The sequence below is a fragment of the Lathyrus oleraceus genome, chromosome 7 (genome assembly GCF_024323335.1).
Source record: "Lathyrus oleraceus cultivar Zhongwan6 chromosome 7, CAAS_Psat_ZW6_1.0, whole genome shotgun sequence".
In the NCBI taxonomy this organism is placed as follows: domain Eukaryota; kingdom Viridiplantae; phylum Streptophyta; class Magnoliopsida; order Fabales; family Fabaceae; genus Lathyrus; species Lathyrus oleraceus.
In genome coordinates, this window is record NC_066585.1 from 416,895,794 (window position 1) to 416,918,288 (window position 22,495).

General features: G+C 39.9%; 1 pseudogene; it reads left to right on the plus strand.

Annotated features, from left to right (window-relative positions):
* Positions 1–22,495, plus strand: part of LOC127100609 (G-type lectin S-receptor-like serine/threonine-protein kinase At4g03230) — a 29,309-nt pseudogene continuing 6,814 nt past the window's right edge.

Here is a 22,495-nt window from a genome sequence, read left to right on the forward strand (position 1 = left end):
TGATAAAAAAAAAAAACTAGCTGACAATGTTAAAATAAAAAGGTAGCTAGTAATAGTATGTGAGTGCAAGGGCCAAATACTAGACTCGTTTGATCTGAGTAGTTTCAGGTCAAATAACATGAGAACTGTTTTTGTTTTCTTCAACCTTTGTGCTTATTGGTTGCTAAGATGCTCTTTTCAGCTGTGTTTCGCGTGGGATACTTTGAATGCTGGCCAGAAGATTATAGGCAGTGAAACCAACCTTGTTTCCGCTGGAAAAATATTTGAACTAGGCTTTTTTCCTTCTAGCACCACCGGTGGTTCACATAGATACTTAGGCATATGGTATTATCACATGCAAGAGGGGTTAGAACAACCTCAAAAACAAACAGTTGTCTGGGTTGCCAACAGAGACAACCCTGTAGCTGTTGGTTCAATTGGTGTTTTCCAAATAGCAGAGGATGGGAATCTTGTTGTTGTAGACACATCCCTTAATGGTAAAACCTACTGGTCATCCAATTCCAGTTCCGATTCGAAAGTCAAAGTCTCTTCTAATTCTTCACCAAAAAACAGGACGGTGAAACTCATGGATTCTGGTAACCTTGTGTTACTAGATGATGATGAAGACAAGGAAGTGAAAGTCTGGGAGAGTTTTGAAAATCCAACAGACACGTTCCTACCCGGAATGAAGATGGATGGGAATATGAAACTGACCAGTTGGAGAAGTGGCGATGACCCAAGAAGTGGAAATTTCAGCTTTAAGATGGAACAAAATGAGGTCAACCGCTTTATCATCTCAAACAGAGACCAAATTTATTGGGAGAGCGAAGAGTACGGAACAACAACGAAGAAATTTGAAATAAATAATGGTGAGGTTGATGATATCAGCTTAGAGGTTTTCAAGTTGTTGACCAACTTCAGCCTCTCTATACTGAGCAATACAAGGTTGTTCCTCGATTCAACTGGTGTGATAGAGTGGGTGGACAATTCGTTGGAAGGTGATTCGTCAGTTAGATGGAGGCAGCCAAAAACCAACTGTTTGAGATATAATTTTTGTGGAAACTTTACTAGCTGTAACGACAATGATTATGATTACCGCCCATGCAAATGTTTACCTGGATTCTACAATGATTTGTTCACAGATTCTTCTCTACCATACAAGGCAGATTGTACAAGGAGAAAATCAGCACCCTGTACTAGAAATGACTACGCGTTCTTGAACTTGACTATGATTAAAACAGGAAGGCCGGATATAAAGTCAGCAGCACAATATGTAGAAAATTGCAAATCTATGTGTCTTGGGATGTGTCCAAAGTGCCAGGCCTACTCTTTTGCTCCATTTCCTATTCATTACCAGCGTACTAATCCATCAAACTGTTGGATCTGGACACACAATTTAACTACTCTTAAAGAAGACTATACCAATTGGGAGCATGATCGTAGGCTCTATGTCCTTGTTGATAAATCAGACATAGGTATATTTATGCATATCATGACTAAATTAGAGACATATTTCAAAATCATTTCATTAAAATTAAAGACCATTTTATCATTATTTCTTTTGAAATTGTGTTTTTGTATCTCAATCTCAACAAACGCATGTGAAAGACTCATTTTATTCACTTTTACAGCACCAACTCCAAGAACTTGTGAGACTTGTGGTACAAACTCAGTTCCTTATCCTCTTAGTACCGGACCCAATTGTGGAGACCCCACATACTTCAACTTCACATGCAACACCTCCACGGGTCAACTTAGCTTCACCACCAATGCCGATAACGTTAGTTACAGAGTTATTCGTGTAGAGCCTGATTTAAGGAAATTTACCATTTATCATGTCAAGGAGAATTCGTTTAATCGATTTTGTGATGAAGGGTCGAAGGGTGCTGGAAATCTAAACGTTTCTTCACCATTTGGCTTGTCTAGTGACAAACTATGCTCTAAACAGGTGGAAGTTAGTTGGGAACCACCTTCCAAAGAACCCATTTGTCATAACTATGCTGATTGCCATGGTTGGAACCAGTCTTCTACATGTAGTAAAGGAAACAGGTGCCTTTGCAATGCAAACCATCACTGGAGTGGCGAGTTTTTAAGTTGTATCCAAAGTAAGTATCATAATAATGTAGTTTAACAATATTGGCATTCTTATGATGCTGAAATTTGGTTTATAAGTTAAGTTTAAAGTTAAACTAGTGTTAATTTGTTCTCTGCAGATTCTTCAGAACCTGGATCCTTTTCTAATGATACAAAACCCTCAACAAAAAGAAGCTCTTTCTCTTTGATTCTTGGCTTAACTATTACGGGTGTGGTTATTCTAGCATGCATCATTATTATAGTTTATGTATGCAGAAGGAGAATAGCTCATATGGTTAAGCAAGGTGGTTGGTTACTCTTTTCTTTTTTTGATTATTGTTTTTGAAAATTTTCAATCTTTGTAAGTTCAATCTTGTCTAATGTTTCCCTTTAATGATTTAGACAAGGATAGCATTCAGAGAAACATTAGAGGGCAGTTTACCGACAGTGAAAGGCGTGTGAAGGACTTGATAGACTTGGAGGGGTTGGAAGAGAATGACAACGAAGGAATAGAGGTTCCTTACTTTGATTTTGAGAGCATAGTGTTGGCAACTAATGACTTTTCAGATGCAAATAAGCTTGGAAAAGGTGGTTATGGACCAGTTTACAAGGTGATTGATTTTTCCTCCATTTTATCTTTCATATGATATATGGTTAGTCTTAACTGAGAATGTTGTTTCAACAATTACTAAATATAGCATTTCAATTTATACTATACATCTGTGAGTATATCTAGTTGTACCATACGGATATACAAGTATATAGTTCGATAAAATAATTAGTTTTCTATATACACTATACATTAATATGGGTATGTAGTCTTGTTTATTAGTTTGTAATCAAGTTTGTTAGTAGTTTACACTAATTAACTTATAAGTGGTTAATTAGTTAGTTAGTGTTAAGAATATGTTATCAATCAATTAGTATTGATTGATATTCAATTAGTCATAACTGTAATTGATATTATTTCCTATTGTATATTCCCTATTTGCATATAAATATACACCATGTGTGATCATATTAGATACATAGAGATACAATTACAATATGGTATCTAGAGTTGGTTGACCTACTGTCTTCTAAAAAATAATTTTTTTTTTCTTTTTCTTTCCGGCCACCCACAGCGCCGCCGCCGTCTCCGCCGCTCCTGTCGACTTTTCGGCGAGATTCCTATACGCCGGAGTCGTCTCCTACAGATCGGCCAGATTCACTGCCTTCCGCCGCCGCACGCGTCCGCACACGTCTCTCCTTCATCGCACGTGAATCTCACGCGCCGGACAATCAGCCGCGCATCCGCTGCCCCCAACCGTCGCCGTTTTTCCAGATCTGCTCTCGGTTTTTCGTTCCGAGCCATCAAATATCATGGGAGATACTGATTCCATCATGTTCACTAAAATTCCACTTATTCCGTGTGAGAAACTGACCGGAACAGCCAACTACAACATATGGGCTGGTGCTGTCAAGATGTGGTTTCACGGTCAGGGATATAAGGATCACTTAACTACAAAAGCTGATACTATTCTCGCCGCCAAACGCGATAAGTGGAAACAAACCGATGCTTCTCTATGCACTGTGTTATGGTTTTCCATAGCAACTAATCTCCAAGCACAGTACCAAGCCTATACCACTTGCTACGAGGTTTGGGAAAAGGCCAAGAAAGTCTTCTCAAATGATGTCCATAATCTTTACAGTGTCATCACCAAACTCCGCTCTTTGAAATTGGAGAATATGGATATGCAAGGCTATCTGACTCAGCTTGACGCGTTAAAGGCAAATTTCACAACCTTAATGCCCTTTACAAAAGATGCAACAAGTTATGCTGAACAACAAAGTAAGTATTTCATGGTCATGGCACTTGCTGGACTGCCATCTGAACTTGATTCCGTTCGGAATCAAATTTTATCAGGTACCAACGTTCCTAACTATGAAGCAGTTAGTGAACAATTGTTACGCTTGGCTACACCTCATGCTTTTGGACCGGTCCCTACTTCCTCTCCCACTGAATCATCTGCTCTTGCTTCCCACTATCACGGTCGTGGTGGACGAACCGGTGGACGAGGTGGACGTCAAAGTATTCGTTGTAACTATTGCAATCGTTACGGTCACATTGAAGCCGATTGTCGTACAAAGGCAAGAGAACAACAACGACAACCACGGATCGCTGCTGATGCTCAACCGGATATCACTAAAGATGTCACTATTCCCGCCGCTGATTACAATGATTTCCTCCAATACAAAGCAGCCCATCAACAATCATCATCTGCCGCTGTTGCTCAGTCGGGTAATCCTGTAGCTTTTGTCTCTACATCTTCACTTGGTCCTTGGGTCCTTGACTCTGGTGCATCTGATCATATGACTGGTAATAAATCTCTTTTATCTCATTTGTCTTATTCTGATTCTTTGCCTTCTGTCACTGTGGCGGGTGGTTCTAAAGCCAAAGTTTAAGGCCTTGGTCAGGCACATCCACTTCCAAACTTGTCTTTAGAGTCTGTCCTTTACATTCTTGGTTGTCCCTTTAATCTAATATCTGCTCACAAGCTTATTCGTACTCTTGATTGTTCAGTTCTTTTTTTAATGCTAATTATGTTCATATCCAGGATTGATGTATAGGACGGACGATTGGAGCAGGGAGTGAAGCTGGAGGATTATATCATCTTTCTCCACCGGTGGCCTGTGTTTCTATTGCTTCTCAAGAACTCACACATCAACGTTTGGGTCACCCTATTCAAAATAAAATGCGTCTTTTAGTTCCTAGTCTTTCTAAGCTTTCTTCTTTTGAGTGTCAGTCCTGTCAATTAGGCAAACATACTCGTAGTACTTATTGTCAACGAGTAAATAAAAGTGTTGCATCACCTTTTGCTTTAGTTCACTCTGATATTTGGGGTCCTAGTCGTGTGAAGTCTACTTTAGGATACTATTACTTTGTAACGTTCATCGACGATTACTCACGATGCACTTGGTTATTTCTAATGAAAAATCGTTCAGATGTTTTCCGTATATTCCAAGAGTTTTATGCTGAAATTAAAAACCAGTTTAATACTACCATTAAAATTTTACGCACAGATAATGCTCGTGAATATATGTCATCCCAGTTTCAATCTTTTTTAACATTACAGGGAATTATTCACCAATCATCATGTGCTCATACACCACAACAGAACGGTGTTGCTGAACGGAAGAATCGTCATTTAGTTGAAACTGCACGGACTCTTCTTCTTCACCACAATGTACCCTCTCGTTTTTGGGGTGATGCTCTCCTCACCGCATGTCACCTTATCAACCGAATGCCTTCCTCGGTCCTTCAAGATCAGATTCCATACTCTATCTTGAATCCGGAACACAATCTCTACCCCATTCCCCTTCGTGTGTTTGGTTGCACATGCTTTGTTCATGATCTTAATCCAGGTAAAGACACACTTTCCGCTAAATCTCTCAAATGTATTTTTCTAGGATACTCACGTATACAAAAGGGATATCGTTGTTTTTGTCCTCAACTTCAACGGTATATTGTCTCTTCTGATGTAACATATTTTGAAGGTTCTCCTTTTTTCTCTGCCTCTTCGTCCTCCCAGGAGATTTGTAATTTAGATGATCAAGATATCCCTTCTGTCATCCCCACACCCATTAAACCTCCTTTGCAGGTATATCAGCGACGCACAACGCGTCCATCGGCAGTTAGAGATGATATTGATCCACCAGCACCATCTCCTACTCCAATTGTTCCTCCAGCTACGTCACCTGAACTTGACCTTCCAATAGCATTACGAAAAGGTATTCGATCTCATAATCAAAATACTAAATATGTCTGTGCTTTAAATTATGACCGTCCATCTACTTCCTATGTTTCTTTTGTGTTTGCTTTGGATTCTGTGTCTATTCCTAAGTCTACAGGTGAAGCTATGACTGATCCTAATTGGCGTCAGGCGATGGTGGAAGAAATGACTGCATTGCATTCAAATAACACTTGGGACATTGTTCCTTTACCTCCAGACAAAACTACAGTGGGCTGTCGATGGGTTTATACAGTGAAAATTGGACCAGATGGTCAGATTGATCGTTTTAAAGCTCGTTTGGTAGCCAAGGGATACACACAAATATTTGGCCTTGATTATGGTGACACCTTTTCTCCAGTGGCCAAGATTAGTTCAGTCCGTCTCTTCCTTGCATTGGCTGCTATTAATCATTGGTCGCTTCATCAGTTGGATATTAAAAATGCATTCTTACACGGAGAATTGGAGGAGGAAGTGTATATGGATCAACCTCCAGGTTTTACTATTCCTGGTAATTCAAGATTTGTTTGTCGGCTCAATCGATCTATTTATGGGCTAAAACAATCTCCACGTGCTTGGTTTGGTCGCTTCAGCTCTGCCTTGATATAGTTTGGTATGACTAGATGTGAAGCAGATCATTATGTTTTCTTCCTTCACTCTTCCAACGGACAACACATCTTTCTTGTGGTTTATGTTGATGATATTTCACTGGAGACGATACAGACGGTATTCAGCGACTCAAAACTCATCTTTTCAAAAACTTTCAGACAAAAGATTTGGTTCCACTCAGATACTTCTTAGGTATTGAGGTTGCACAGTCCTCATCAGGCATTGCAATTAACCAACGTAAGTATGCATTAGACATCCTAACTGAAACTGGTATGCTTGACTGTCGGCCGATTGATACTCCTATGGATCCCAATGTCAAGCTTCTTCCGGGTCAGGGGGAGTTGTTGAAAGACCCGGGAAGATATCGACGTCTAGTGGGTAGACTCAATTATCTTACCGTTGTAACACCCTTCTAAAATACCCCAAATATTTAATTAAAATATAACAACATATATCAGAGTAATTATGCAGTTAAGGGTGTCACATAATCATTCACACCATGTTCCAAAATAACTGTCATGCTCTTTATTTAATCAATTAAACATTTGCATAAATCGCAGCGGATATAATTCAAATTAATCAAAACATGTAACATACTACATGTAAACTGGTTCAACAATCTTTAACAATATAATTAAAAAGGTTCCCTCCCGATGTTACATCTATCAGAGCATGACCCACTAAGGAGACTACACTAGACTCCAAGCATTCGCTTCTACTCAACTCATTTCTCGTTACCTGAAAAATAGTTGTAAGGGTGAGTTCCTCAATCAATATAATAAGCATTATAGAATATCATGCAATGTTAAGTAATTTAACACATTAATCACCCTAATCACAACATACAATCAGTAACAGCACATCAGCTCACATCATACTCAACATTCCATAACACACAAGTATAACTTCAAATCATACTCTACAACAACACAAACACGCGTATAATATTGGAATACATCCATTCATATTATACGCCATACATACATTATGCAATGAGACTCCACACATGCGGTACCGACTATTCTTGAACATATAGTTCAAGCTCACCGATCAAATCCAGATACGGCTACTAAGCTCACTAGTCCCACTCATTTGAGATCTAATGACTCACTCACTAATTCCTCACCATGGGAATTAGCTACAGCCCCGAAGGCTATGCTATGCACACTAATCATCTAGCATGCAACATCAACAACAAATTCAAAATGATTCACTCACTAATTCCTCACCATGGGAATTAGCTACAGCCCCTCAGGCTATGCTATGCACGCTAATCATCTAGCAATGCAACATCAACAACAATTCACAATGGACATATGCTCACACTCTAAGCCATACAACAGTCCATTCACAAATACAGGCATAATATATACATTCACATCATTATGCACGTAAATCAATTAAACATAGTATTAGCGCACTCTACTAATACCTATACTGCTCAAAACAGCGGGATACAATCCCTATTACATCATACGCCAACATAGGCCAACTCTCAATTATGTACACAACATTAAAAAGCCAATTTTTCCACTCTGCAACAGTGTTAACCGGTTAACGCCCTGGGTTAACCGGTTAACGCAGGCAAAAACACATTGTCTGGCAAAACGTAACAGTGTTAACCGGTTAACGCCCTGGGTTAACCGGTTAACGCAGGCAAAACAGCACATTTTCACCAATTATAACAGTGTTAACCGGTTAACGCCCTGGGTTAACCGGTTAACGCAGACAAAACAGCAGTTCCTGCGCTAACACAAGGCAGAATGCAGAATTCTCCGCACTTTCCGCCGTTGGAGGACTTCCGGACCTCCGATTCCGATTCCGTAAAAAGCTATACGTTCGGAATTTCACAACCAACCCAAACACAGATTCAATTACAGTCTAAACACCATTTATCCAACATAATTCTTCAGCATCAACAATCCCAATTAGGGTCAAATTAACGGCTTATCACTACCCATCACATATTATCCCATAATACCCATTAATCGACGATAAACCCCCCTTACCTGAGTTAATCCGGCGAATCTCAAGCTCCAAGCTCTTCTCTTCTCCAACCTTCTTCCTCTTGCTCTGCCTCTTTGCCCTTTTCCTCTTTCACGATCGCTTCTCTGTTTTTCACGTGAAACTTTCGTTTTACCAAAATGGGATTCTTTCTCTTATTTCCAACATATATATATTTTCCAATTAATAATAATAATAATCCAATAATATTTCCAATTAATTAATTAAATTAATAAATATTATATTAATTCAAATTAAATAATTAGCCTTATTTTATCGGGGTGTTACAACTCTCCCCCACTAAAAGAGTTTTCGTCCTCGAAAACATACCTCAAGCGAACAACTCTGGGTAAGACTCCTTCATCTTACTCTCAAGTTCCCAAATCACATTGCCACCTGCTGGTCCTCCCCAAGCTACCTTCACCAAGGCAATCTCTTTACCCCGCAACTGCTTCAACTCTCGATCCTCAATCCTCATAGGTGATGTTTCAACAGTCAGGTTATCTCTCACCTGTACATCATCTATTTGGACTACATGCGACGGATCATGAATGTACCTCCTCAGCTGAGACACATGAAAAACCTCATGCAAATTCGCAAGCGACGGCGGTAAAGCGATACGATAGGCTACCTCCCCTATCCTCTCCAAAATCTGATAAGGACCAATAAATCGAGGTGTCAACTTCTTCGACTTCAAGGCTCGACCAACACCAGTTATCGGAGTAACACGAAGAAACACATGATCTCCCTCTTGAAACTTAAGTGACTTCCTCCTCTTATCATGATAACTCTTCTGACGACTCTGAGCAATTCTCATCTTCTCCTGAATCATCTTAATCTTTTCCGTAGTTTGTTGAACAATCTCCGGTCCAACCACAGCACTCTCACCGGACTCATACCAACATAAAGGTGTCCGACATCTCCTACCATACAAAGCTTCAAACGGTGCCATACCAATGCTCGAATGAAAACTATTGTTGTAGGTAAACTCAATCAAAGGTAAATAACAATCCCAAGCACCTCCCTTTTCCAAAACACAAGCCCTCAACAGATCCTCTAGTGACTGAATCGTCCTCTCAGTCTGACCATCAGTCTGCGGGTGATATGCAGAGCTCAATCTCAGTTTAGTTCCCAAAGCCTTCTGCAAACCTTCCCAGAATTTTGATGTAAATCTAGGATCTCTGTCCGAAACAATACTCGACGGAATACCATGCAAACTTACAATTTTCTCAATATACAACTCGGCTAATCTCTCTAACGGATAATCCATTCTGATCGGAATGAAATGAGCCGACTTTGTCAATCTGTCAACAATCACCCAAATAGCTTCAAAATTCTTAATTGTCCTCGGTAAACCAGAAACAAAATCCATACTGATACTATCCCACTTCCACTCTGGAATAGCCAACGGTTGCATTAGCCCAGACGGCTTCTGATGCTCAACCTTTGACTTCTGACAAGTCAAACAAGAATAAACAAAACTCGCAATTTCTCTTTTCATTCCCGGCCACCAAAATAACTTTTTCAAATCATGATACATCTTCGTAGCTCCAGGATGAATACTCAGGCCACTACGATGTCCTTCTTCAAGAATACTCTTCTTAAGTTCGATAACATCCGGAATACACACCCGCTTACCAAATTTCAGAATACCATTTTCATCAACTCTGAATTCACCACCTTGACCCTGATTCACCAGAGTCAACTTATCAACCAAAAGCACATCCGATTTCTGACCCTCTCTGATCTCATCCAGAATACCACTTGTTAACTTCAACATTCCCAATTTAACACTATTGTGAGTACTCTCACACACCAAACTCAAGTCTCTAAACTGCTCAATTAAATCCAATTCCTTAACCATTAGCATAGACATATGTAATGATTTCCGACTCAATGCATCAGCCACTACGTTTGCTTTACCCGGATGGTAATTCAAACCAAAGTCATAATCCTTCAGAAACTCTAACCATCTTCTCTGTCTCATATTCAGCTCTTTCTGATCAAACAAATACTTTAAACTTTTATGGTCACTGAAAACCTCAAATCTTGACCCATACAAGTAATGCCTCCATAACTTCAGAACAAACACCACAGCCGCCAACTCTAAATCGTGCGTCGGATAGTTCCTCTCATGAACCCTCAGCTGTCTTGAAGCATAAGCTATAACCTGCTTATTCTGCATCAACACACCACCCAAACCCAACAATGAAGCATCACAGTAAACCTCAAATGGTTCCGACGAACTCGGTAATATCAGAATAGGAGCAGTAGTTAACCTTCTCTTTAACTCTTGGAAACCTTCTTCACATTTTGAGTCCCAAACAAACGCTTGCCCCTTCCTAGTCAACATCGTCAATGGTAACGCCAACTTGGAAAATCCCTCAATGAACTTCCTGTAATAACCAGCCAAACCAAGGAAACTTCGAATCTCAGCAACAGACTTCGGAGCTTCCCACTTAGATACCGCTTCTATCTTAGAAGGATCAACAGCAACACCACCTCTTGAAATCACATGACCAAGAAAACTAACCTCTTCTAACCAAAATTCACACTTGGACAATTTAGCAAATAACTTCTTTTCTCGTAGAACTCCCAAAACCACTCTCAGTTGTTCAGCATGCTCTTCTTCAGATTTCGAATACACCAAAATATCATCAATAAACACCACAACAAACTTGTCTAGGTACGGATGGAAAATCCTATTCATATACTCCATAAATACTCCAGGCGCATTAGTCACCCCAAAAGGCATTACAGAATACTCATAATGTCCATACCTTGTTCTGAAAGCAGTCTTCTAAATATCCTCAGTTTTCACACGTATCTGATGATACCCAGATCTCAAATCTATCTTGCTGAACACACTCGCACCAACCAACTGATCCATCAAATCATCAATCCTCGGCAAAGGATACCGATTCTTGATCGTCACTTTATTCAGTTGCCTGTAGTCCACACACAACCTCATAGTACCTTCTTTCTTCTTAACCAACAACACTGGTGCACCCCACGGTGACACACTCGGACGAATAAATTTCTTACCCAACAGATCTTCTAGCTGACTCTTCAATTCAGCTAACTCAACAGCAGACATACGATACAGAGCCATCGATATCGGTCTAGTACCAGGTATCAAATCAATCGAGAACTCAACTTCACGCTCTGGCGGCAATTCATTCACTTCTTCTGGAAACACATCAGGAAAATCACACACCACTGCTAGATCGCCAATCACCAGTTTATCTTTAGCCTCCAGAGTCGCTAACAGCATAAACAACTCCGCCCCATCTGCTACTTCCTCATTCACCTGCCTGGCTGATAGAAACAAACTCTTTCCTTCTTCAATCTCAGGAAATATCACAGTCTTGTCAAAACAGTTGATAGAAACTCGGTTAAACACCAACCAGTTCATTCCCAAGATAACATCAATCTGTACTAATGGAAGACACACAAGGTCTATCCCAAAGTCTCTACCAAAAATACTCAAAGGACAATTCAAACAAACTGAAGTAGTAGTCACTGAATCCTTTGCAGGAGTATCAATCACCATACTACCAAGCATCTCAGATATCTCTAACTTAAGTTTCACAGCACAATCCAAAGATATAAAGGAATGAGTAGCACCGGTGTCAATAATAGCTACAAGAGGAAAGCCATTAATATAACACGTACCTCGGATCAAACGATCATCTGCAGAAGTCTCAGAACCCGATAAAGCAAAGACTTTGCCTCCTGACTGATTCTCTTTCTTCGGCTTAGGACACTGTGGACTGATATGACCCAACTCTCCACAGTTGAAACAAGTTACAGTCTTCAACCGACATTCTGCAGCCAAATGACCACCTTTTCCACACTTGAAACACTTCATCTCAGCACTGGTACACTCATGGACACGATGTCCAGCCCGACCACATCTATAACACTTAACAGGAGCACTAGAGTCTCCCCCACTGGGCCTCTTCATCCCACTCTGACTCTGGAAACCTTTGCCAGCTGCATACGGTTTCCCACGATCATTCTGATTCTTGCTTTTCCTATCAACCCTCTGCTGATAGCTCTCTGCTCTAGCTTTGGAATCCTGTTCAAAAATCCTGCAACAGTCAACCAAGTCAGAAAACACTCTGATCCGTTGATATCCAATAGCCTGCTTGATCTCGGGACGCAACCCGTTCTCAAACTTCACACATTTCGAAAATTCTCCAGCAGCCTCATTATAAGGAGTATAATACTTTGACAGCTCTGTGAACTTAGCAGCATACTCCGTAACAGACTTGTTACCCTGCTTCAATTCCAAGAACTCTATCTCTTTCTTTCCTCTGACATCCTCTGGAAAATACTTCCTCAGAAACCTTTCTCTGAACACTGCCCAAGTGATCTCAGCATTACCAGCAGTTTCTAACTCAGTGCGGGTAGCAACCCACCAATCATCTGCTTCCTCTGACAGCATGTGCGTACCGAACCTGACCTTCTGGTTATCGGCACACTCAGTCACTCGGAAGATCCTCTCGATCTCCTTCAACCACTTCTGAGCACCATCTGGATCGTATGCCCCCTTGAACATTGGAGGATTGTTCTTCTGGAACTCACTCAGTTGACGAGCAGCTCCCATTCCCACAACATTCGGATTTCCTCCAAGTACTCCAGCTAGCATACCCAGAGCCTCAGCAATCGCAACATCATCTCTACCTCTTCCAGCCATCTCTATTCTGAAAACCCAAACAAACTAAAACAATGAGTACTGATAGGGTTACACAACACCTATACCGTACAGGGGAAACAGAATAATTACGACTCGACTCGACCGACTATGCTCTGATACCACTAATGTAACACCCTTCTAAAATACCCCAAATATTTAATTAAAATATAACAACATATATCAGAGTAATTATGCAGTTAAGGGTGTCACACAATCATTCACACCATGTTCCAAAATAACTGTCATGCTCTTTATTTAATCAATTAAACATTTGCATAAATCGCAGCGGATATAATTCAAATTAATCAAAACATGTAACATACTACATGTAAACTGGTTCAACAATCTTTAACAATATAATTAAAAAGGTTCCCTCCCGATGTTACATCTATCAGAGCATGACCCACTAAGGAGACTACACTAGACTCCAAGCATTCGCTTCTACTCAACTCATTTCTCGTTACCTGAAAAATAGTTGTAAGGGTGAGTTCCTCAATCAATATAATAAGCATTATAGAATATCATGCAATGTTAAGTAATTTAACACATTAATCACCCTAATCACAACATACAATCAGTAACAGCACATCAGCTCACATCATACTCAACATTCCATAACACACAAGTATAACTTCAAATCATACTCTACAACAACACAAACACACGTATAATATTGGAATACATCCATTCATATTATACGCCATACATACATTATGCAATGAGACTCCACACATGCGGTACCGACTATTCTTGAACATATAGTTCAAGCTCACCGATCAAATCCAGATACGGCTACTAAGCTCACTAGTCCCACTCATTTGAGATCTAATGACTCACTCACTAATTCCTCACCATGGGAATTAGCTACAGCCCCGAAGGCTATGCTATGCACACTAATCATCTAGCATGCAACATCAACAACAAATTCAAAATGATTCACTCACTAATTCCTCACCATGGGAATTAGCTACAGCCCCTCAGGCTATGCTATGCACGCTAATCATCTAGCAATGCAACATCAACAACAATTCACAATGGACATATGCTCACACTCTAAGCCATACAACAGTCCATTCACAAATACAGGCATAATATATACATTCACGTCATTATGCACGTAAATCAATTAAACACAGTATTAGCGCACTCTACTAATACCTATACTGCTCAAAACAGCGGGATACAATCCCTATTACATCATACGCCAACATAGGCCAACTCTCAATTATGTACACAACATTAAAAAGCCAATTTTTCCACTCTGCAACAGTGTTAACCGGTTAACGCCCTGGGTTAACCGGTTAACGCAGGCAAAAACACATTTTCTGGCAAAACGTAACAGTGTTAACCGGTTAACGCCCTGGGTTAACCGGTTAACGCAGGCAAAACAGCACATTTTCACCAATTATAACAGTGTTAACCGGTTAACGCCCTGGGTTAACCGGTTAACGCAGACAAAACAGCAGTTCCTGCGCTAACACAAGGCAGAATGCAGAATTCTCCGCACTTTCCGCCGTTGGAGGACTTCCGGACCTCCGATTCCGATTCCGTAAAAAGCTATACGTTCGGAATTTCACAACCAACCCAAACACAAATTCAATTACAGTCTAAACACCATTTATCCAACATAATTCTTCAGCATCAACAATCCCAATTAGGGTCAAATTAACGGCTTATCACTACCCATCACATATTATCCCATAATACCCATTAATCGACGATAAACCCCCCTTACCTGAGTTAATCCGGCGAATCTCAAGCTCCAAGCTCTTCTCTTCTCCAACCTTCTTCCTCTTGCTCTGCCTCTTTGCCCTTTTCCTCTTTCACGATCGCTTCTCTGTTTTTCACGTGAAACTTTCTTTTTACCAAAATGGGATTCTTTCTCTTATTTCCAACATATATATATTTTCCAATTAATAATAATAATAATCCAATAATATTTCCAATTAATTAATTAAATTAATAAATATTATATTAATTAAAATTAAATAATTAGCCTTATTTTATCGGGGTGTTACAACCGTCACCAGACCGGATATTACTTTTGCAGTGAGTATTGTGAGTCAATTCCTTAATGCTCCTTGTGATACTCATTGGAATGCCATTATTCGGATTCTCAGATATATAAAGAATGCACCAGGAAAAGGCCTATTATATGAAGATAAGAGTGATGCTAAAATCACTTGTTACTCAGATGCAGATTGGGCAGGATCACCGTCGGATAGGAGATCCACTTCTGGATATTGTGTTCTTATTGGAGGAAATATGATCTCATGGAGAAGCAAGAAACAAAACACAGTTGCATTATCTAGTGCTGAAGCTGAATATCGGGCTATGGCAGCAGCCTCAAAAGAACTTGCTTGGCTTAAGAATTTGCTCTCAGAACTTAGGTTCGGCGACCTTCAGAACACAAAACTCATATGCGACAATCAAGCGGCACTCCACATTGCGTCCAATCCGGTTTTCCATGAACGGACCAAGCACATAGAAATAGATTGTCACTATGTAAGAGACAAGGTACTGTCGGGAGAAATAACCACGGAATTTGAAAAATCTGAAGATCAATTGGCTGATATGTTTACCAAGTCTCTCAAGTGTTCTCGAGTGAATTATATTTGTAACAAGCTCGGATCATACAATATATACGATCCGGCTTGAGGGGGAGTGTTAAGAATATGTTATCAATCAATTAGTATTGATTGGTATTCAATTAGTCATAACTGTAATTGATATTATTTCCTATTGTATATTCCCTATTTGCATATAAATATACACCATGTGTGATCATATTAGACACACAGAGATACAATTACAATAGTTAGGTTGAATGCTTAAACAACATACTAGAAATCCCGTTGCGCTAACAATGTGACATTGAGAGTTTGGTTCTCTCAAAGGAAAACACAAGAGAACTACGAGGGGATTGCTGAAATGGGAAACTCTTTGTGAGGTGTGTTAATTTTTCACGAGTCCTTGCAACAATCATGAACACAAATGATAGATTTTCTTCTACCATCTTTATTCATGATGGATGTAATTGGGAAAAGATGGAGTGCCTTAATGAGTCCATTCCTTGGAGCTCAAGATGTGCTTGAGATGGTGCAACATGGCTATGAAGAACTGGGAGCAGAATCTACTTATGTACAAAAAGTCACATTCAAGGGTTTGAAGAAGACACATTGCAAGGTTTTGTTTTATATTAAAAAATATGGATGATCATCATTTTGAAAAGATTTCAGAGGTCTCAAAATCAAAGGAGGCGTGAGATATCCTAGAGAAGTATCATGATGTTGGGAAAATGCGAAGCAAGTGAAACTTCATTCTTTAAGGAAGAAGTATGAGTTGATGCATATGGAAGATGATCAAAGATAAGTAATTACTTTTCTCAATGTATTGTAGTGGTAAATCATATGAAGACTTGTGGTGAGACTAACGTTGATAAACAAGTGGTTGAGAAAGTGATGAGATGTCTGACTTCAAGATTTGATTTCATACTGGTGGAACTCCAAAAAAAGATAAAATAAGTGCATATTTTATTGGAGGCTTGTGAACTCGTTGTGATTGATAGAGGAACTTAGAGATCAGTTCAAGAAGTCTTGCAATTTTCAGTAATGTCATTGTTAAGATTTATTTTCATCACCTTGGTAAGATTTATGTTTGTTTTTAGTTGCATTTGAGTCAAGTATCAAGTTTTGTTGGTTTGGTATTACATTACATTCGATTACGAGTTTAAGTCAAAAAGACCTCGTTTATGCTTCGTTTGGGTAGTGTCATTGTTCCAGGTTCAAAAGCAAGAATGGTGAAGTTCGGGACACTCTGAAGGACGAAAATATGACAGAACAGCAGGTCAACACGGCCACCCGTGTGCCACCACACGGCCGTGTTGTTGGCCAAACAGAGAAAAAGATGAAGCAGACAACAGGGATCAACACGGGCACCCGTGTGTACACACACGACCGTGTTGATTAAAACAGTGCATCTACACGGGCACCCGTGTGTAGGGACACGGCCCGTGTTGTTGCTACTGTAACAAATGATGAAATTAATTAATGCAGGAGAAAAAACACGGGCGCCCGTGTGTACACACACGGCCGTGTTGATTGCACGCAGCCTGGAAAACCTAATTTTGCATTGTGAACCGATTCTTCTCATTAAGGGCAGTATGGACCTTTTGCTTGGAGAGGAGGCATCTGAAACTATAAGAAGGCTTGGAAGAGAAAGAAAAAAGGGAGGTTTTTGACAGACGAACGAAAGCATTACAGTGGAGAAGAGAGCGAATACAACGGATTCGAAGACGGCGAGATTCAACGGTAGCCACCATTGAAGATCAAATTCTCCTAATTCTTTGTAATGTCTAATCTTTACTTTATGAATTCTTTAAGTACTATGAGAGGCTAAACCCCCTGATGCTAGGGGGTGGTCCTGATGTTATCGTATGTTATGAATGTGAACCAATGATTCCTTGATTACTATGTTATGTCTTTCAATTTAATTGTGTGATGTTATTATGCTTTTGTATCGGACAAATACAAATTAATCTATGACTTCCAATAACAGGACTGTGATTGGTAGGGTTTTCACACAATTGGGTTTATGAATGCATCATCTAGGACTAGTAACTTTCATAAATTACCGTAAACCTTGATATATTGTATGATTAAAACCAATGATTAATTGAATGGACATTTGAGTAAGAATTGGTAGTTTAATAGTTTCTCACTTAAGGACTTAAGTAAGAACATTCTGAGGTTAGGTGATTGAATGTATCATAGGCATTAAGGAAATCGGGATAAATTCATAACGGGCTAACTCAACCACTTACCCTAGCATCTTTTATCTTAATCAGTTATTTTTACTATCTTCGTGTCACTATTCGCAATTCCAAAACAAACCAACCATTACCTTTTTGTTTGAATAGAATCGAATTGAAATAAGTAATTCCTACGCAATCCTCGAGATCGATACTGGGAAATAAACTCCCTATTACTACATCGGTGAAAATAGTACACTTGCTATTTTTCCGATCAAGTTTTTGGCGCCGTTGCCGGGGATTGCCAAACTACATATTTTAATTTCTATTCTATCGAAATTTTATTGCTCGCCAACCAAAATTTTATCTGTGACAATTTTGTTATTCAATTTTAATCTTTGTCTAACTTGTTTATGCGAGGTAAGTCCTCAGCTGATTTTCATTTTGACGCAGAACCAGAGAGAACATTGCGGGCAAAGCTCAGAGAAGCTAGAAGAAAGAAACTGGCAAACTCTGACAGCGAAGAACCGGACACACCGAGAACACCAGCTTCTGTTCACTCCGAAAAATCTGAGTCAAACACAGATTCCCATCCAGACACTGTTAATATGGCCGCAGACCCACCTCCACCAGAAAGACTTTTAGGTGACTATGGCAGACAGAATAATCCAGCAGTGCGGTTGACCATTGTGAATCAACCTGTTAATGTTGCTCACTTCCAGTTGCACCCGTCTACTATCCGCCAGTTAGAAAGCAAACCTTTTGCAGGAAAGATCAATGAGGATGCAAACAAGCATCTGCAGAGGTTTCTGACTATGACTACATCATTGAAAATTGATGGGCATTCTGAGGAAGCAAAGAGATTGGTCATGTTTCCATTCACGTTATCTGAGGACGCTGAGGAATGGTTTTATTCCCTACCTGCAGGAAGCATTACTACATGGCAACAAATGGAAACAGCATTCTTGAATGAGTATTTTCCTGCTTCTGTGTATATCCGTAAGAGGTATGACATTGTGAATTTTAAACAGAAAGAAGGAGAGACACTTGGAGATGCCTACAAAAGATTCAAAAGATGTTTAGTTGCATGCCCTACACATAATCTGGATGAAACTGAACAAATGCAGAATTTTGTGAATGGGCTGAAGATGAGAACTAAGCAACTCATTGATACAGCTGCTGGTGGCTCGTCTAATTTTTCTACAGCAACCGGTATCAAAAAAATCATCGAAGCTATTGCAGCAAATGAGCATTTGGAATTGTATGACCGTACTGTAAATCAGCCGGAGGGAAAAATTGACTTGAAATTAGCAAATCAGGTAGTGAAAATGGAAGACCAGATTGCTGCTGAGGTTGAAAGGAGATTGAAAGCTATGAATTTAGGTACCCAGACTGTTGCTCAAGTTCAGCCGGTTCCGACCATGATTTGTGAAATTTGTAGTGGACCACACAATACTGTTCATTGTTTTGCAACACCGCAACAGATTGAAGAAATAAAATTTTTAAAGCAGAACAATCCCTACTCCAACACATACAATCCGGGGTGGAAAAATCATCCCAACTTTGCATGGAAAGATCAAAGAGGGAACGTGCAACAGCAGGCACAAGGTCAATATCAAAATCAATATCAGCAGTAGCAACAACAGGTACCTCAGAAGGCAGATTGGGAGATTGCAATTGAAAAGATGGCAGCTCAAAATATGCAATTTGAAGAAGAGACTAGAAACAATCAGAAAAACACCACCGCCTCCCTAAGGAATCTCGAAGTTTAGCTGGGGCAGATAGCACAACAACTGTCAAGTTCTAGAACACCAGGTTCCCTACCAAGTGAAACAGTGCAAAATCCGAGAGGTCAGGAGAATGTTAACATTGTCACGACGACAGAGAAAGAGGTTGCTAAGAAGAAAAAAATTATATCACCGAGCGAGCCGACTAAAGAAGAAACTACAAAAGGAACTAAACCGGTGATTAAGTTGCCCTACCCTCAGAGAGTGACAAAGAAGGAACCTAGTGAGTCAGACCTCGAGAAATTCATAAAAATGTTTAAAAGGATTGAGGGTCATATGACTTTGTTTGAAGCACTTGAAAGGATGCCCATGTACAAGAAATTCGTGGAAGAGGTAATGGCTGAAAAGAAACCAACCACTGAAGAACAGGTATCTGGTAAGGAACAATATAATGCAAACTCCCTGGAGCAGAACATTCCTAACAAACAAAAGGATCCAGGAACCGTCACAGTACCGTGCACAATCAAAGAAAGAACCTTCAAAAAGGTACTAATAGATTCGGGAGCCAGTGTGAATCTGATGCCATTATCGGTCTATCACAGGTTGGGTATTAAAAATATTAGTGATATAAAGACCAATCTGAAGTTTGCGGATCACTCAAGGAAAGATGCATATGGTATAACTGCAGATGTGCTGGTAACAATAGCGGACTTGACTTTCCAAGTTGATTTTGTAATCCTAGACATACCTGAAGACAAGGAGGCAACCATTATTCTGGGTCGACCTTTCATGAAGACGAGTCGATGCAAGCTCGACATGGATGAGTGCACGCTAACCTTGAAAGTTCACAACAAGGAAATAACATTGAATGCTATTGAAAATCAGGAGATGGAAGAAAATACAAAATCTCAGTATCAAGTAGGCTTAATCAAGACATTGAATACTATCAAAGGCTCACCACTGCCAGTAGCCACCCGAAATGGAAAGATTCCTAACACTGAAAGGATAGTTAAAAAGGAATCGTGGTACAAAGGAGTCCACACTGATAAAAGAGACAATTTCCGTGTTGTAGACAAGAGGTGCAAAAAGGTTTTGAACCGGAAATATCCCCCATGATAAGGGAAATGAACCGTCGAGCCATGCGACGTTAAACGAAGCGCTTCGTGGGAGGCAACCCACGCGTTTGATTTCTAATTTATTTCGTTTTTATATTTTTGGTGTGTGCTAAAATTTTGTGTAGGGGAGGAGGAGAATTAAAAGGGCAAAGTCACAAACACCTCCAAGTGGAAGGAAATTACACAAGTGCAGTAAACCAACAGTAGTCGCTGTGAGTCCCCTTTGTATCGGGATTTAAACATTGAGGTCAATGTTTAGTTCAGGTGTGGGGAGGTTTGTCCTTTCATGTTTTATTTCCATCGCTTTTGTTTTTGTTGTCGTCGTATTGTTTTTGTTTGTTTTCGTTGTTTACTAGTGTGTACAGGGTGATGAGAAACAGTGGACGAGTCTGGGGTCAATGGTAGTGGATGAATGACACCCCTCAAACTGAGGCTGATAAGGCACCCCGGAAGTTGATGCAACCTTGAGAAAAGAAAGTCAGACACATTTTGGGAACACCGGACCAAGAAAGCGGTAGGGAAAGACCAAGTCAGGAAAGAACCACATAACACGAAGAGACTTCAGAGCTTGCAAGCTAACCAACATGGTGAGATCACAAAAAGCCAAACACGAAACATCAATATGAGAGTTCAGCCAGGTATAACTTTATCACTCTGATTTTGCGTATGTTCTGGTGACACGTCACAGCATGACAACACACACTGAGGCAAGTTGTTTGTTTAGCCAGGGCCTTTCTAGCCATCCCTATATGTATGTTTCCCTTCGTAAAACCCCGTTGAGCCTTAGCCATTTGTTCATTGTAAACCCCATGCTAACGTCAAGCATTATTCCTCATAAATCCATGTTAACTTTTAATTATCCATTCCCTTTTGTGTCATAACTCGGTATGATTGTGTGAATTGCAAGATGTGCAATGAAAATAAGTTTGGGGTGAAAATTTTGAAAGGGAAGGCAAGTGCATAAGATGAGATCATACAAAAAGAAAAACAGTATGTATGTCCTTTATAAGAAAAAAAATGCACTTGCCGAGACCTTAGAGATATGAAAGGCTCGGAAAGAGAAAAAAAAAAATAATAAGAAAAGAAAAAAATGCACTTGCCGAGACCTTAGAGATATGAAAGGCTCGGAAAGAGAAAAAAAAAAGAAAATAAGAAAAGAAAAAATGCACTTGCCGAGACCTTAGAGAGATATGAAATGCTCGGAAAGTGAGTAGAAAAAGAGGCAAAAGAGTTTTTACCCCAAAAATATATGTGATGCACAGGAAAAGAAGAAAAAGTGCACAATATGATTACCGAGTTCAAAACCCTTTGTTACCCAATTTTTTTGTTTATCCCACCGTACCCAAGCCCCGTTACAACCTAAAAAGACCTCAAAAAGTGTGTGAAATCTGCTGTGGTAATGACATTAGAATGTGTTCAAAGTTAAGAGTCTGATACTGTATACTGTGCTGTGAGTGTACACACTTAACCCCGAGAGATATTGTGAGTGTGTGAAAAGCTTGCAGGTGAAGAGGTTTCGGATATGGAAATGTGGTAAACTGCCTGAATCGGAGGGACCTGAAACTCGATTGGAAAAGTGGAACGCGAATGGTGAAAGACTCGGTTGCATTGTGGAAAGCAAATTCGGGGGGTGACCTTTGTTTGGACTCAATACATCACTTGAGGACAAGCAATGAGACAAGTTTGGGGTTGTGATCGGTCACCATTTCCATTGAATTCCCGACGGTAATCTGACATATTTTCATCACCTTGGTAAGATTTATGTT